The sequence below is a fragment of the Nyctereutes procyonoides genome, unplaced genomic scaffold, assembly GCF_905146905.1.
Source record: "Nyctereutes procyonoides isolate TBG_1078 unplaced genomic scaffold, NYPRO_anot_genome, whole genome shotgun sequence".
In the NCBI taxonomy this organism is placed as follows: domain Eukaryota; kingdom Metazoa; phylum Chordata; class Mammalia; order Carnivora; family Canidae; genus Nyctereutes; species Nyctereutes procyonoides.
In genome coordinates, this window is record NW_026575135.1 from 40,710,279 (window position 1) to 40,725,357 (window position 15,079).

The following is a 15,079-nucleotide window of genomic DNA, read 5'->3' on the forward strand; positions in this document are numbered from 1 at the left end:
GGGCATCGTGGTGGCTCAGTCAGTTGGTGCCTGACTCTTGATTTTAGCTTGGGTCATGATCTCAGGGTCATGAGATCGAGCCCCACATTGGGCTCTGTAGTTGGCACAGAGTCGGCTTAGGATTCCCCCCATCCCTTGGCTCTTGCCCCTCCAAATAAATAAATAATAAAAAATAATTATAGCCAATTTAGATGGCATGAGGCATAGATCACAGTTTATTACTTCTTTTTTACATTTGGATATTCAATTCTTCCCACATGATTTGTTGAAAAGATGATCTTTTTCCACTGAATTATCCATGTACCTTTGTTGAAAATCAAATAAGTCATGGAAATAAAAAGGACAGAATAGGGAATAGAGTCAATTATATTGTTATGGTGACAGATGGTGACTATATTTATCATGGTGAGCATTGAGTAATGTATGGAACTATCGAATCAATATGTTGTACACCTGAAACTAATATCAGATTGTATGTCAATTATACTTCAATAATTTAAAAAAGTGCAAAAATACATTGCTAAAAAAAGCAAGAAAATCATTTGATCATATATGAATGAGTCTGTTTCTGGACTCTTGGTTCTGTCCCATTGATATATTTTCTATCTTTAGACAACTACCACACTCCTTGACTACTGTAATTGTTTCATAACTCTTGGCATCAGGTAGTATCCTGCCTTTGTTCTTCTTTCCAAGTTGTTTTGGCTATTCTAGTCTTTGAATTTCCATATGACTCAAAAATTAATCTGAAATGGGTCATAGACCTAAACGTAAAACTTATAACTATGAAACTTGTAAAGTAAAACCCATGAGAAAATTTTTGTGACCTTGGAATTAGGTAAAAAATTTTTAGATAGGATCATAGAAACATTATTCACAGAAGAAAACATTAATAAATTAGATGTTATTAAAGTTAAGAACTTCTGCTCTTCAAAAGGCACTGGTAAGAGAATGAAAAGTCATACAAACAAGGAGAAAATATTTGCAAATCATATAACTGTGAAGGACTTGAATTACAGAAAGAACTCTCAAAACTCAATAATAAGAAAACAATCTAATTTAAAAAATGGGAAAATGATTTGAAAAACTGGGATCCCCGGGTGGCTTAGCTGTTTACTGCCTGCCTTCAGCCCAGGGCATGATCCTGGAGTCCTGGGATCGAGTCCCACATCAGGTTCCCTGCATGGAGCCTGCTTCTCTCTCTGCCTATGTCTCTGCCTCTCTCTGTGTCTCTCATGAATAAATAAAAAATAAAATCTTAAAAAAAAAAAGCTCTTCATCAAAGATGTATGAATGGCAAATAACCACATGAACAGATATTCAATATTTTCAGGAAATGCAAATTAAAACAGTGAAGAGGTTCTAAATAGTGCAGCAAGAATATAAAATGGTACAACTGCTTTGGAAAACAATTCGACAATTTCTTACAAAGTTACACATACACTACCATGTGATCCAGCCATTCCATTCCCAGGTGTTTATACAAAGAGAAATGAAAGATATTTTTATACAGTGACAAATTAACATGCAAATGTTTCATAATAGATGCATTTGTAAACTGGAAACAGTTCAAATGCCATCAATAGGTGAATGGATAAACAAATTGTAGTACATCCATACAATAAAATACTATTCAGCAATAAAAAGGAATGACCTACTGGTACTTGCACTAATGTGGATGGATTCTCTTTTGGCTTTTCTCTTTACGACACTTTTCCCTTCCTATGTATCATCAGAACTGCCAGTCTTTCATTTCCTCAACCATCATCATCCTCCTTCCAATTCTTTGTTTATGTTGTTGGTTTTTAAATTTTGGGGTTTTTTGGTTGGTTTGTTTTTATTTTTTAGGAGGAGAGAGAGTGCCAGCAGGGAGAGGGGCCCAGAGGGAGAGGGAGAGAAAGAATCCCAAGTAGGCTCAATGCTCAGTGCTGAGCTGGATGCAGGGCTCCATCTCACCACCCTGAGATCATGACCTGAGCTGAAATCAAGAGCTGGTTGATGGGATGCCTGGGTGGCTCAGAGAGTTGAGCATCTGCCTTCGGCTCAAGGCGTGATCCTGCGGCCCTGGGAGCAAGTCCCACATTGGGCTCCCTGCGAGAAGCTTGCTTCTCCCTCTGCCTGTTTCTGTGTCTCTCATGAATAAATAAATCTTAAAAAAAAAAAAAAAAGAAAAGTTGGTTGCTTAACCGACAGAGCCATCCAAGTGCCCCTTATGCTGTTTTTATCTAAAACACACCACCTCCTTTTTTAATTAGATAAATTCTATTTATCATTAACGTTCCAGTTTATACTTTATTTCCTCTGAGAACCTTCCCTTGACCATGGAAGTTCATTGTTCTGTGAGTGTTCCGGTGTGATTCTCCTATCAGAAGAGGAATCTGCATGTAACTTAGTCTAGAAGGGTATAGATTTTGGTGTCTAGCAGACCTCTCTCAAAATCTCAAATCTGTGCTTTCTTACCTGACTTGGAATAAGTTGCACTGCCAGGCTAAGCCTCAGTTTTCTTCAATTATAAAGTGATCCTGCTGTTTTATGAAAATTAGAGGAGATATGCATATAAAATGTTTAGTGTGGTACATATTTTTTTTAAAGTATTCATGGTAGCTTTTATTTTACTGGATTTTTCTTTCTTATTTAATTATCATTCTCCATCATAATACATAAGTTTTGTTAGACAAGAACTATCCTTATTAATGGTTGTATCCCCCAATCTAGTAAAATATTAGCAAACAATATGTGCATGAATAAAAGAATGACAACTTGAACCCTGAATTTCTAATTAGGAAAGATCTCTTACAGTCTTCAGAATACCACAAGAAAGAGAAGCAGCCTATGGCAGTGTGCTCGGCTCCCAGACTGTAGGTAATTGTTTCAAGGATCGATTGCTAAACTAGATGGGTCAATAAATCTGTGCATTTTGATTTAATAGTTTGGCTCAAGAGATAGTTGGTCTAATCTTTCTCTGTGTGGTTAAGCCTATAAAATATAGACCTTGGGAATTCTCAATGACTTTATATTTTGCTACATTGGCGGGGAGAAAAACTTACATTGAAAAAATAAGAAAGCTGTTACAAAGGAAAAGAAGAAAAAAGCAAATAGGTGTGAGTGGGAATCATGGGATAGCAGTTAGCCAAGGGAAGGTTAATGAGTAGTGAGATTAGGTAGCCATTTTTACTATTACCTAGTTTCAGTCACTTTGCCTCATGTTTGGTGGGGTCTGAGACATAACAGTTACTTGGGCATTCTCCCAGCATGTACAGAGATTGCTCTTAGACATGGAATTATATTTTCTCAAATCCTATACCAATGTTACTCTTTGTTGATGATAACAAATTCTACCATTCATGGATGTTCAACACCGAGTTTTCCTGATTTAAGGCCTAGTTCATACAAGTGCAAAAGGATTTTTCACAGCATTAAGATATTGATAGAGTAAGAGTTTTAGTAAGCATTGTCGCCATCTCATAATCAAGTACACATTCTGTTTTTTGTTGTTTCAACACACTGTACTTATCTGCAGAAGGCAAGATAAGGTCAAGATAAGGAAAATTTCCAACTCAAATGTAGAGCATAAGTGTCTTAGATGACCAATAATAAAGTGAACAGGTTTTTAAGTCAAGGTTAACAGGATTAAGGAAACTAAAAACCAATTGGGAAAATCCTCTAGGAAAATCAAATCTCTCTGTTAGGGATCTGATCTAGCCAGTAGGCTGGGACATTGATGCTTTTTATCCTTTAGTTTTATGTATTTTGAGAATCTCCAGGTACCTAGCACAAGCCTTTGAAGGTTCCTTTGTCCCCAGGCTTATCAACTCTTGCAAATAGATGCCTGAGGGCCCTCGTCATCCAAACCAGTCAGCAGTCAACCAGGCTCTGCATCTCAAAGCCACTTGAGCTCAGCTGGGAACAAAATGCCATATTCAGAATAGAATGATATGGCTCTGAGAAGATCATTTCTGCTGTTATTCAGGATAAATTCACATATGTTGTTCTCAAAATACTCCCATAGGCACACACATCCATTGAAAGATGTAGGTCATGTTATGAAAAGCAGGAAACATCATATATCAGGTGCAATTTTTTTTTCCTTTGAGGGAAACGTGGCATGAAGAATTCAGAATAATAGGCTAAAATTATCATCTAAAAATTCTGACCTTCTCATTCATAAACATCTCCGTTTTCTTTCCCAACCTTTTACCCATGAACCTCTGCTTTTCTGTCTCTATTACAGATGAAAGTCTGATGTTACAAATAATAACAGAAGGAAATGGGAACTCATTGTCAACAAGAGAGGTAGAATACAAACAGATCTTTATTCAGACAAATTCCTTTTTAAAGAAAAGAAAGTGCTGGGTTAGTCTTGTGAGTTTCTGTATTAGAGTTCCACCTTTAAGAATTTAAAAATATATATATTTATTTATTTGAGAGAGAGAATGAGAGAAAAAGCATGAGTGAGCAGAGAGGGAGAAGGAGAAGCAGTCTCCCTGCTGAGCAGGGAGCCTGATGTGGAGCTCAATCCCAGGACCCCAGGATCATGACCTGAGCCAAAGGCAGATGCTTAACCCACTGAGCCACCTCGGCACTCTTAGTTCCACCTTTAGAATCCTTGATTCTCAATTTAGATCATAATTCAAATAAACTTAATAATATGAATACATAGTAGGATATGGAATGGGATTTTTTGCTGTCTTAGAATTTCAGCTAAGTCTCAATTTTAGAATAATAGATACTAATATGTCCATGTTCTAGAATAGCTAGCTGCCAGATACATGCATCTGAGACTTATTAACAAGAACTGATCCAGTGACAGTGATCTACCTCTACAAATCCAAGAAGAGGATTCCTTGAAAGGAATATTTAGGAGAAAAGAGCACTTTGACTTTTGTCTTTCCCTTGAAAGAACAGGCAATGGAAGAGGCTGTTAACCTCATCCCAATTCCCATTCAGGCCAAAATCAGGGAAGCTCTAGGAGAATCAAATGTAGAAAATGTAGGTGCATGTAAAAAGTAGAATCTAACCACTACCCTCTGCCAGATGGGAAGGAATGAGTTTTAGCCTCTCATAGTCCTGTCTTTGTGAAGCCATTGGGTGAGAAAGTTCTTGTAGGAGAATCTGACATGTGTCTGTAGGAATCTGGGAACATGATTTCATTGGTACCTGCCTTAATCTAGAGAAGTGGTAGCTGGATGAAACAGATACATGTGAAGAGAGAGAGAGAGAGACTCATAGGACACTGAGGATCCACATCTGGGGTGGCAAAGAAACTGTGGGTGTTTGAGTCACCCAGACGTCCTGCCTGTAGATCCCTTGTTATAAGTGGCCAGAGAGGTACCCAAGCTGAAAAACTATATGAAGAGACCAACCAATCAGTGTACCATCCCTGGGCCCACCCAGGCACCTTGTTATCCTGGCATTAATATATTACAACTTTGGCCTATTCTCTTATTCTCCAATCCTCTGCCCTCATAAAAACAGATGGAAAATAGGTGAAAAATTAATGTACAAATAGACCCCAGGCTTGAATGAAATAGGACCAGAGTGGACATTTTAATACCTGACTGTGGGCACATCTGTAAGGTGTGGAGAAGGGAGCACTCATGGAGCTCTGAAGGCAGTGATGAAAGAGAATCATTGTGGTGTCTCCAATCACAAATATTGTTGCTGTTTATTTATGGCCACTGAGTATTGTGGAAAAATAAAAAACCCAAAATCAAGTTTAGGTTTGAAGACTGAGTTTACCCTGTGACCTCAGAACTTCAATACTGATGAAACTATGTCTTCACTTTTGGAACTCAGAGACAATAGAGCCACCTGTTGCCTCTGTATGCTCTGGTTGTCTGTTCATAGGGCTCTAAGCACCAACACCCAGAGGAACAGTGACCTGTCCGAGGACACGAGTCAGGCTTTATTTCCATCTGTTCTTAGATAAACATCTGTCCCACATTTCTGGTAGGCTGCTTGACGTGGCTTCTGTGTTTCCATTTAGCCTCCTGTCCTAGTGACTAAACCTTTGGCATGTTTCATGCATTAGCCCTTAGATTGTGTCTCAGAGTTGTATTCCCTTTTGTTTCTGCCCCATGAACCAGTGTTGCGTGATTCATTTGCAGTTTCACATGTGGTGCCTCTTTACCACAAATTGAAAAATCGTACAATCTTCTAGTGTGAAGTTGAAGAGAATTGCAGTGCTCTGGCTGAGGCTGGAAAGGCAGCAATGGCAGGAAGCAGATCATGTTATTTTCCTGCAGCTTCAGACCTCATTTTTAAGACAGAGAACAAACCAACCAACCAACCCAAACCCAACTCATCCTATTGAATTATTTATCTGTTCATTTTCTTTCTTGACCTCTGGAATGTAAGCTCCATGAGGGTGCTATCCCATCACCTAGAAAATAGATATCTGTAAGCCTCTTGCAGTGAATTAATAAAATCTCTTCATGGTATCACAGTCATGATCACACAATCACGGGTATCATTTATTGAGTATCTGTGAGCAGCCAGGCACTGCGCTAGGCATTTGACAGGTAGGGAGGGGCTACTTAATTCACCAACCCACTCTTCAGTGCAGCGGGTGGTTACATTAGACTCTTGTTTCACTTGAGAAAAATGGGGCTTGGCAAGAGTAAATAATTTGCCTCTGATTACCTAGCAGTGGAATCATTGGATGAACCAGCTAAGCTTTTCCCACAAGTCGCATTGGAAACCATGGCTTGTTTAATTTGTCTTCCCCATTTAAAAAAGTTCCAAGAAGGCCAGCAGTTGTAAGGAATTACAAGTGGGAAATTCAATCAATGGCATAGAATCTGGGACCATAAATTACGTGCTAGATAGATCCTTAACAATAAAAATAAACTAACAGAATACCAATATTCCTACTCCCAATTTAATTTCTTTCTTTGTGATTTAGTGAACCTAAATATCTCAGTCACTATCAGCTCAAGGTGAATCAAATTATTTTGACTCTTGCTGACATAACTAAGGACTTCTAATGTGGCTGTTAATATCTGTGCATATAGAGACCTGACATGCACTTGCAAGTTCTGTCCAAATCACCAAGAAGTTTAATAACCGGACGGTAGAGGCATAGCAAGCAGCCAATCAGTAGATTGTAGTAAGCTCAGGTATTTCTTGCTGTATGAAAACCAAGCATTCAGTAAGTTCTTATTTAATCCCTTCACAAAGAAAAGGTACTATCTCAGACTTCAAGAAATGTGAAACACGTGCATGATGAAAGATAATGTTTAAACAAAAGAAACAAATAGGGTGTACTCTTCTCCTGTATGCCTATCCTGAAAAACACTCACTGGATTGGCTTAGAAAGCAAACTCCTTGCAGATCAGTCCTATGGAAATGGCAGATTTCCCCAGCGTAAAGCATATTATGAGTACGAGATTGGAATCCTTGTGATAACTGAAGTTATTTTAAGAAATGAAATATTACTTCCATGTAGCCCATTTAACCAATATACTTTCATAAAACAATGGGTCTCTTTTTATATAAGTACTGTACTGAATAGGAAAATCTAAGGTACATTCAACCTTTGTTTTATTCTAGAACCATTCCCTGTGCTATTTTAAGACAGTTATTTTTTAAAAAAAAGGCTGAATTTGTCTCTATACCCTCTTATTAAGAACAAAAAAAAAAATGGTCAAATGCAATTGAAAGACTTAAGCAAAGAAAGTTCTAGTAAATTTAAAGCTAGGGAAACAGCCTTTTGAAATGGATAAAATAAATGAACTTGGCAATTTTGGGGTTATAAAAACATTCTTCATGGTATCTTTACTTCATGTTACTCTTAGATTTTTTTTTAAAAAAGTGTCAAGATGCAATGTTATAGGCTGGTGATAGATGAAATGTATATTTCTATAGCATAGAAATTAAATAAATTTCTGACAAAAAGAAAAAAAATAACACTGCTGATGATAGATTTTGGACTACTTTCTTCGATGAAGACTCTACCAATAATTTACTTCACTGCCTTTCCTTACTGGCTTTTAAGTCAGTAAATCTGAAATCATACTCAGACTGTGTATGTGAGACTGAGTATGTGTATGTCATATAGTGTTCAGAATTTTTCCACATGATTATACATAATGGATAAATAACTGCAAATATATTTGTGGTCAACTGACATAATTCAAAAATAAAGAGAAAGACAATAAAAAAATTTCCACTCAAGCCAAAACTTTCTGTGTGAAGAAACCCTTTGGTGTAGAGCTTAAATGGGGGTGAGGGAGTAATACTTTCTTTACATACAGTCAGAGCTATGATAGACAATGAAAACTATCTTTCCAATACACTAAAATGATATAGGTTTTACAGTGATTCCATAAACGCTGGTAACTGCAGGTTTATTCTGCACACTCGTATTGTAAAATACAGACTCGCATTAGCTTTTGGCTCTGTAATAAAGCAACATTGGTAGAGTAACATATGATCACTGGGAATGCATTTGATACAAGTAATGACAGTGTCAGTCTGGTTTGCCTTCAAAGTACAATGGATTAGCCGTTAGATAATAAAATCATTGGCCGCTTTAAATGAGACAATCTTAGGAGACTATAATTCTCATCCTTTTTACCTAACCACCTAGTCTTCTCTACCCATATCACTGCTGTGCTCAAAAATCACCACTTTCTACTGACTCCATGATGAACTCCAGACCCTGCACTTGTCACTGAACTCTCCAAAATCTGGCTCCAACCTACCTGTTGTCTTAGTGTCAGTTCCTGTGTCAAGTTGTATTTTCCAAAGTTGTCTGTAACAAGGTCTTACACTCTGCATATTATTCTTACAGTGGGACATTGACATCCTTCCTCCATGGAGTGGTGGGGGTCTATGTACCCTGCCCTGGAAACCAGGTGGACCTCTGTGATGACTTCAGTCCTTAGGGTGTGGTAGAAATAACCTGATGTGACTCCTGAGGTTAGATCATAAAAACACCAAGCACTTCTTCTCTTAGAATGTTTAAGCCATGCTGTGAGGAAGTCTAACTAGCCCATGTGGAGGGACTATGTAGAAAGGCTATGTTTCAATGTTCTGGCAAAGACCCCAGGCAATAGCCAAATTCACCAGATATATGAGTGGTGACACTTCTAGATGATTTAACCCTCCAGCTGTTGAATCACATCTAGCTTTCAGGTCTTCCCAGCGGAGGCCCCAGGTACTGTGAAGAAGAGAGAAATGATTTCCAGTATGCGCCTGTCCAAATTCCTGACCCACAGAATCCACAGTATGATTAAATGGTTGTTTGACACTACTAGGCTTAGCAACAACTGGAATAGACTCTTTAGCTGTAAGTACTAGAACTACATTTCAAACTAGTTCGATACAAGGAGAGGAAATTCTTATGAAATTACAAGTGCTCTCATCACAAGTGCTTGAAAACAGAAACTGAAAATTCATCAGGAACAAAGGCAAGCATTAATTCTATTTGTCTCTGGGTCAACCTATCCATCAGAGATCTCATGATCTATAATCTTTGTTCTATAAATCAGATTTTTTTTTCTTCTGCGTAGTCCAACTTTTTCTGCTTTTTGGTGTACATAGTCATCTACATCACCTCAATTTTGACTGCAAACAGAGACATATTTGTATTTATCAGCCCAATTTTATATTTCTGGGAGAGAGGTGTTATCTCAAATTTCCTTCAATTTTGGCCACTAGTTCAAACCCTGTCTTACTAAAGTCCACCTCCATGGAGGGACAGTTAAAAAAGAAATAGTCAATGTCCTCTGGGAAATAGAGCCTCAGGCAAGGATTATAGGTCTAATATTTTATTTAGGACATACAAGCACAGGTGGAGGAAATGTAGGAAAAAGAGGATATGACACTAATAAAGATGCAAAGCAAAGTGAAGTAATACCTTACCATGCTGTTACTACTTCACAGTAGACTGGAGAGAAACCAACAAAGTCACTCAGCAGCTCGCATCAGCCTGCACCGGAAATTTCCCTAGAAAGATGCACTGTACAAGGAACACACTTCCTCACATTTCAGGTTATATCATTTGGGCCCGCAGTGGTAGCTCAGGAAGACTAATGTCAATGGCCTTGGTGTCGTGTTTCATTTTAGTCCACAGATGGAAGGGCCACCTGAATGGGAAGGATGTTGACAAAGAGAGAGGAGGCAGCCTAGGGAATTTGAGAAGGTGTATACTGGTAGGCCAGATAATGGATTTCTGAAGACATCCATGGCTAAATCCTTGAAACCTGTGGATATGTTTTATTACATGGCAAAGCAACTTTGCATATGGAAATAAGGATATTATCCTGGATCATCTGGGTCTACCCATTCTAGTCACACGAGCTCTTAAAAGTAGAGAACTTTCTCTGGCCGTACTCACAGGAACATGGCGGAAGGAGTAGAGATATTTGAAGTGTCAGGGACTTGTCCTGCTGTTGTTAGGAGGGCGATGTGGAAGACATGGGAAGAAATGCAGGCATACTGCAAGAGCAAAGACAGCCTCCTATCCAACAGCCAGCAAGGATTGGGGACCTTAATCCTATTCCTGCAGGAAACTGGATTCAGCCCACAACCTAAAACCTTGTAAATGGACTTATTCTCAGGGTTTCCAGAAAAGAACCCAGCTTCGAGAAAACCTGATTTTAGCCTCTGAGACTCTAAGCAAATGACCCAGTTGAATCACACCGTATGTGAGCTTCTGACCTACAAAACTGGCAGATAAAAAATGGATGTTTTAGGCCACTATATTTGTAGTCATTTCTTACAACAGCAGTGGAAAACGAACACGGTGCCTTAGGTTTAAATCTCCATATGGGGCTCAGATACTCTAAAAAGGTGTGTCATATCTCCCTAACGTAATATCCTACCATTTTTTGGCCTAATGCTGTTGCTATAATGTGATCTTTCTGCTCATTGCTCATCGGATAGAGTGTCTGCCACCACCTCCTTGTTCTTGTTCCTTTCCCCACATTGTTCCACGAGCGTCTCATGTCTTTCTACCTGAAGCCTGCCATAGCATTTGGTTACACATAACTTTCAAAACACATGTAGATTTAATACACTGCGGTTAAGTACTGAAAAAGGTTGAATGGAAAGGAAGAAGCAGAGAAGGGGAGATGGAAAGGAAGAAGCAGAGAAGGAGAGAAAATCAAATCAGAGTTTGAATGTGAAACCGGGTAATTCTGTTTGATACATTTTCAAATTTGTAATCACAAATTTAACAGAGAGCATTAAACTCAATGTAACCAATTTCTCTTTTATTTTGATATTGTTGTTTCCTTTTCTTTCATTATTTCTCTCTCCTACCATTCCTTCCTCTAAAAAAGCTCACAGAAGTGTGATATTAACTATCATGAGCTGACATTCAACTGGCTACAGAAAATGCTGACTAATGAAGCTACCAGGTTACCAGATTTCTCCCCTCATAGATTTTTTTGTATACGTTTGAATAAATGCATGATAAATTGATAAGATTCAAAAAGTTTAGTTGACACCAATCATTACTGGGAGCATAAGAAACTCAGTGGAGCTCTCTTAAATGCTGCTTGTCTTGTGCCTTCTCCACTTGTTCAAAATCCTGGAGGTAAATCACCTGCCCCCAAAGTATAAGCAAAGAACAGCATACATGGCCGTGGGCCTCAGCTCATTCTGAACTGCTGGCCCAATTGCTCTTGTAGTCTAAACAGGCTTATAGTTGGAAAGGCTCTTAAATTTGTGAAGAATGGTGTTATAAAATTCTAGAGCAAAGTCAATACTTAAAGGATTCTTCTAAATTGTGCTCCTACATTTCTGAATGCTATCAAGCATCAAACTGGTACCTTTCAGGAGTCAACAAAAAGTCCATTTGAATTAGTTACCTGTCATTGTAACTGTTCAGATATCCTCCTTTGACAAGATTTGACTCTGTATTTCTTCAAAAGTTGATAATAATCTGAAGGAGCTAGTAAATATCTCAGGCAAGACTCAGTGGACTGCATGAAAATAAGGGTATTCATGCTTTAGAAAGCAACTTTATATATTAGTTTGACACTGTTTCGGAAATGGCAGAGCAAGTATGATGAAAAGCTTTTTTTTTTTTTTTTAATTCAAATCAGATCAGATTGGCAACAGAGGTAAAAAGTGACTCCTGTGCCGTCTGATAAGAAACATTTCTTAAACTTGTCACATAAAACATTCTGTTATGCTTCAGGCTATTGAAAATAATTTCATGCATAGGGGCATAGTCACCTGAGGCAATTTTGTTGTTCAGCAACAGCCTTAGGACAAATGCACAGCTCAGAGGTGGAAAATTTGGGTTATCACATAATGGTAATCATTACCCAAACTGAATGAGAGTGGGTCAGGAGAGTGGGAATTATAACCATGTGAATTAACCTACTTTCACCTTTAAATGACTATTTCTTCCACCCAAAAGATCAAAGAGTATTTGTCATTGAGAAAATCTCAAACATTCTTTAAAAAGCACATTTCTTTTTTAAAAGTTGATCTGTTCTATATTTATTCTACAGGATTTTCAAATGTAAATATTCGTTTTATCAACATATTCGCTAAATCATCTAGGGAAGAACCTGTCAAAGAATTTAAGGACTTTAGATGCACTTAGGCAGAAAGAAAAAAGCTGAAGTCATTTAGGCATTGGCATAAAGAGTTCTCGCCGATACTGCTAAACTTCAGTATTTCCTTGAATACTGACCTTGAGAAAAGGGGTGGAATGGAAGGTACACAGGAGGCAGGAAAGATAGACAAAATAATTATGCTCTATTTTTTGCCTCAGAGATTTTGCATTCTACCCATAGGGAACTAGCAGTTCTGACACTGAGACTTTTCTCCAGGTTTAGATTCATTGAAAATAGTGACTGGAGCATGGTCAGAATCAATAACTGGTTGTAGTAAGTTCAGAGTCAAATAGAGAGACAGGGAAGAGCTGGCTGAGCTGCTAGGTTTCCCCAACTCTTCTGTTTGCATCAGCTACAAAATCCACTCCTATATGGCCAGAACTTTTAAGATTGATAAAATGTAGGGAGGAGACTCAGGTGTTTGTCCTCCCAACTATTGTCTGGAGAACATTCACAGAATATTTATCAAAACCCATTAGTAGAATGATACTATAAAAATTTGGTGCCAGGCCATTACAAACCATAAACTGAATGGGCAAAAGGCAAAACCAAAATTATTTTGCATTTCTGCATATTATTAAATGTGCATTATTTGGCTCAAAGATTAAAAAGAACAATTAAGATTCATGAGAAAAGGATACATATTTTTATAAATTGTGTTGCTGTTTAACCTTTTTAAGTAGCCCAGTTATTTAAATCATGTTGCTACCTGGCTTTAACAAATGCCAGACTTTACCATGCTAACAATTTTAATCAGTCAGATTAGGTCTTGAACTGTTTCATATGAACCTCAGTAAAAATACGGAGGATTAATTATTACCAAGGGAAGTATTGGCCAAGCTTAAGACTTTCCCTTACATGTGGGGCCTTGGTGGGGCCTTATTTTTTTCTCATTTCCTGGGTTCAGTGAAAAGACCAAAAAACACAGGAGAAGGGTCAATGAGCTGAGAGAATTCATGGCGGCTTCTCCAGAAGAGATGTGGGAGGGACTATTTTCTGCTTTCCTCCAGTTATCCTGTTTGTCAACACTATTCCATTAAGCTACAGTGTGCTGAATGTATCTCAGAGCGTATAGAAGTTGGAAAATACCCACGAACATTATAAGCAACATGGAAACCTTGCAGGAGATTATCGAAACTTGGAACGTATAAGGCCCCATAAGCACCCTTGTTGACTCTGTGTAGAGAGAAAACTCCTGGGAAATAGCACATGAGATTGCTTGTCAGGATATGCTCTTACAGACAGTCCACCAAAATAGCTTCCAGTATAAATACAAGTTTTGTGTACATGTGGATATTATTTCTCTTGATAAGTAGAATATCATAGTCATGAAGAATGGACTCCATCTGCCTACATTTGGGTCCTTTTATGCCACTAATGAGCTAAATTTGGATAAATTACTTACATTCTATGTGCGTTACTAATATCATAGTGTTTTGAGGAGTCAAAAGGTTTTACACGTAAACATTTAAAGCATTGCCTGGTGAAGCACTGAGCCAGTGCTTTATTCTTTTATTTATTTATTTATTTATTTATTTATTTATTTATTTATTTATCTATCTATCTATCTATTTATTTATTTATTTATAGCCAGTGGAGGCAGGGTAAGAGGCAGAAGGTGAGAGAGAATCTCAAGCAGACTCCATGTTGAGCACAGAGCCTGATGCCAGGCTTGATCTACCATCCTGAGCTCAAGACCTGAGCCAAAATCAAGAGTCAGATGCTTAACTAACTGAGCCACCCAGGAGTCCCAAAAAATGGTTTATTATTATTCCTATTATTACTATGAAATCCTTCTTTATAGGTTTTTGTTTGACAGTAAGTAGTAACTGATTTTCAATCAACAGTTTCCTGGATCATTAGGAGGAATGGGCCAACTCATGGGTAATATTCTGTGAAACTAACCAGAAAATTATGGAGAGTCTTCTTATGCTGATATAGGCATTAAACTTCCCTTTCTATTCCAACCAACATACTTGTTTCATTCTTAACTTACAATAATTATTCAGAACATTATCTTGATAAGTCATTCAGCATATTAAAAATCTATAAACCTACAGATTAAAAATAGGGTTTTCTGTATTTATTTTAATAGATATTGGTTTCCAGTTATTTTCTTCTGCCCAAGAATCTGACTAAAAGATTTTAATGAGTTTTTAGATATTTGTTTTAATTACATGAGTATTTCATATTCCTCATAAAAATGAGAAAATATAAATAATAGAAGAAACTATAGCCCAGAATGCAACCAAATCACAGAAAATAGCTTGTGTGACCTGAATAAAATAGCAAATATAAATAAATCTCTCTTGGGTGATCATTTTTTCAAGAATGTATTAAAAAAAGTATATTTCATGTACATTCAGAATTTTTTAAACTTTCTGAAAATTCTTTTTCTTTCCTTTTTGTTTTTTGTTTTGGAAAAATTTGCACTTTACTACTTTGGTTGATTTAGATACCTCAGTGAACACATTTATTTCAATAGAGTTTATTTTTTATGC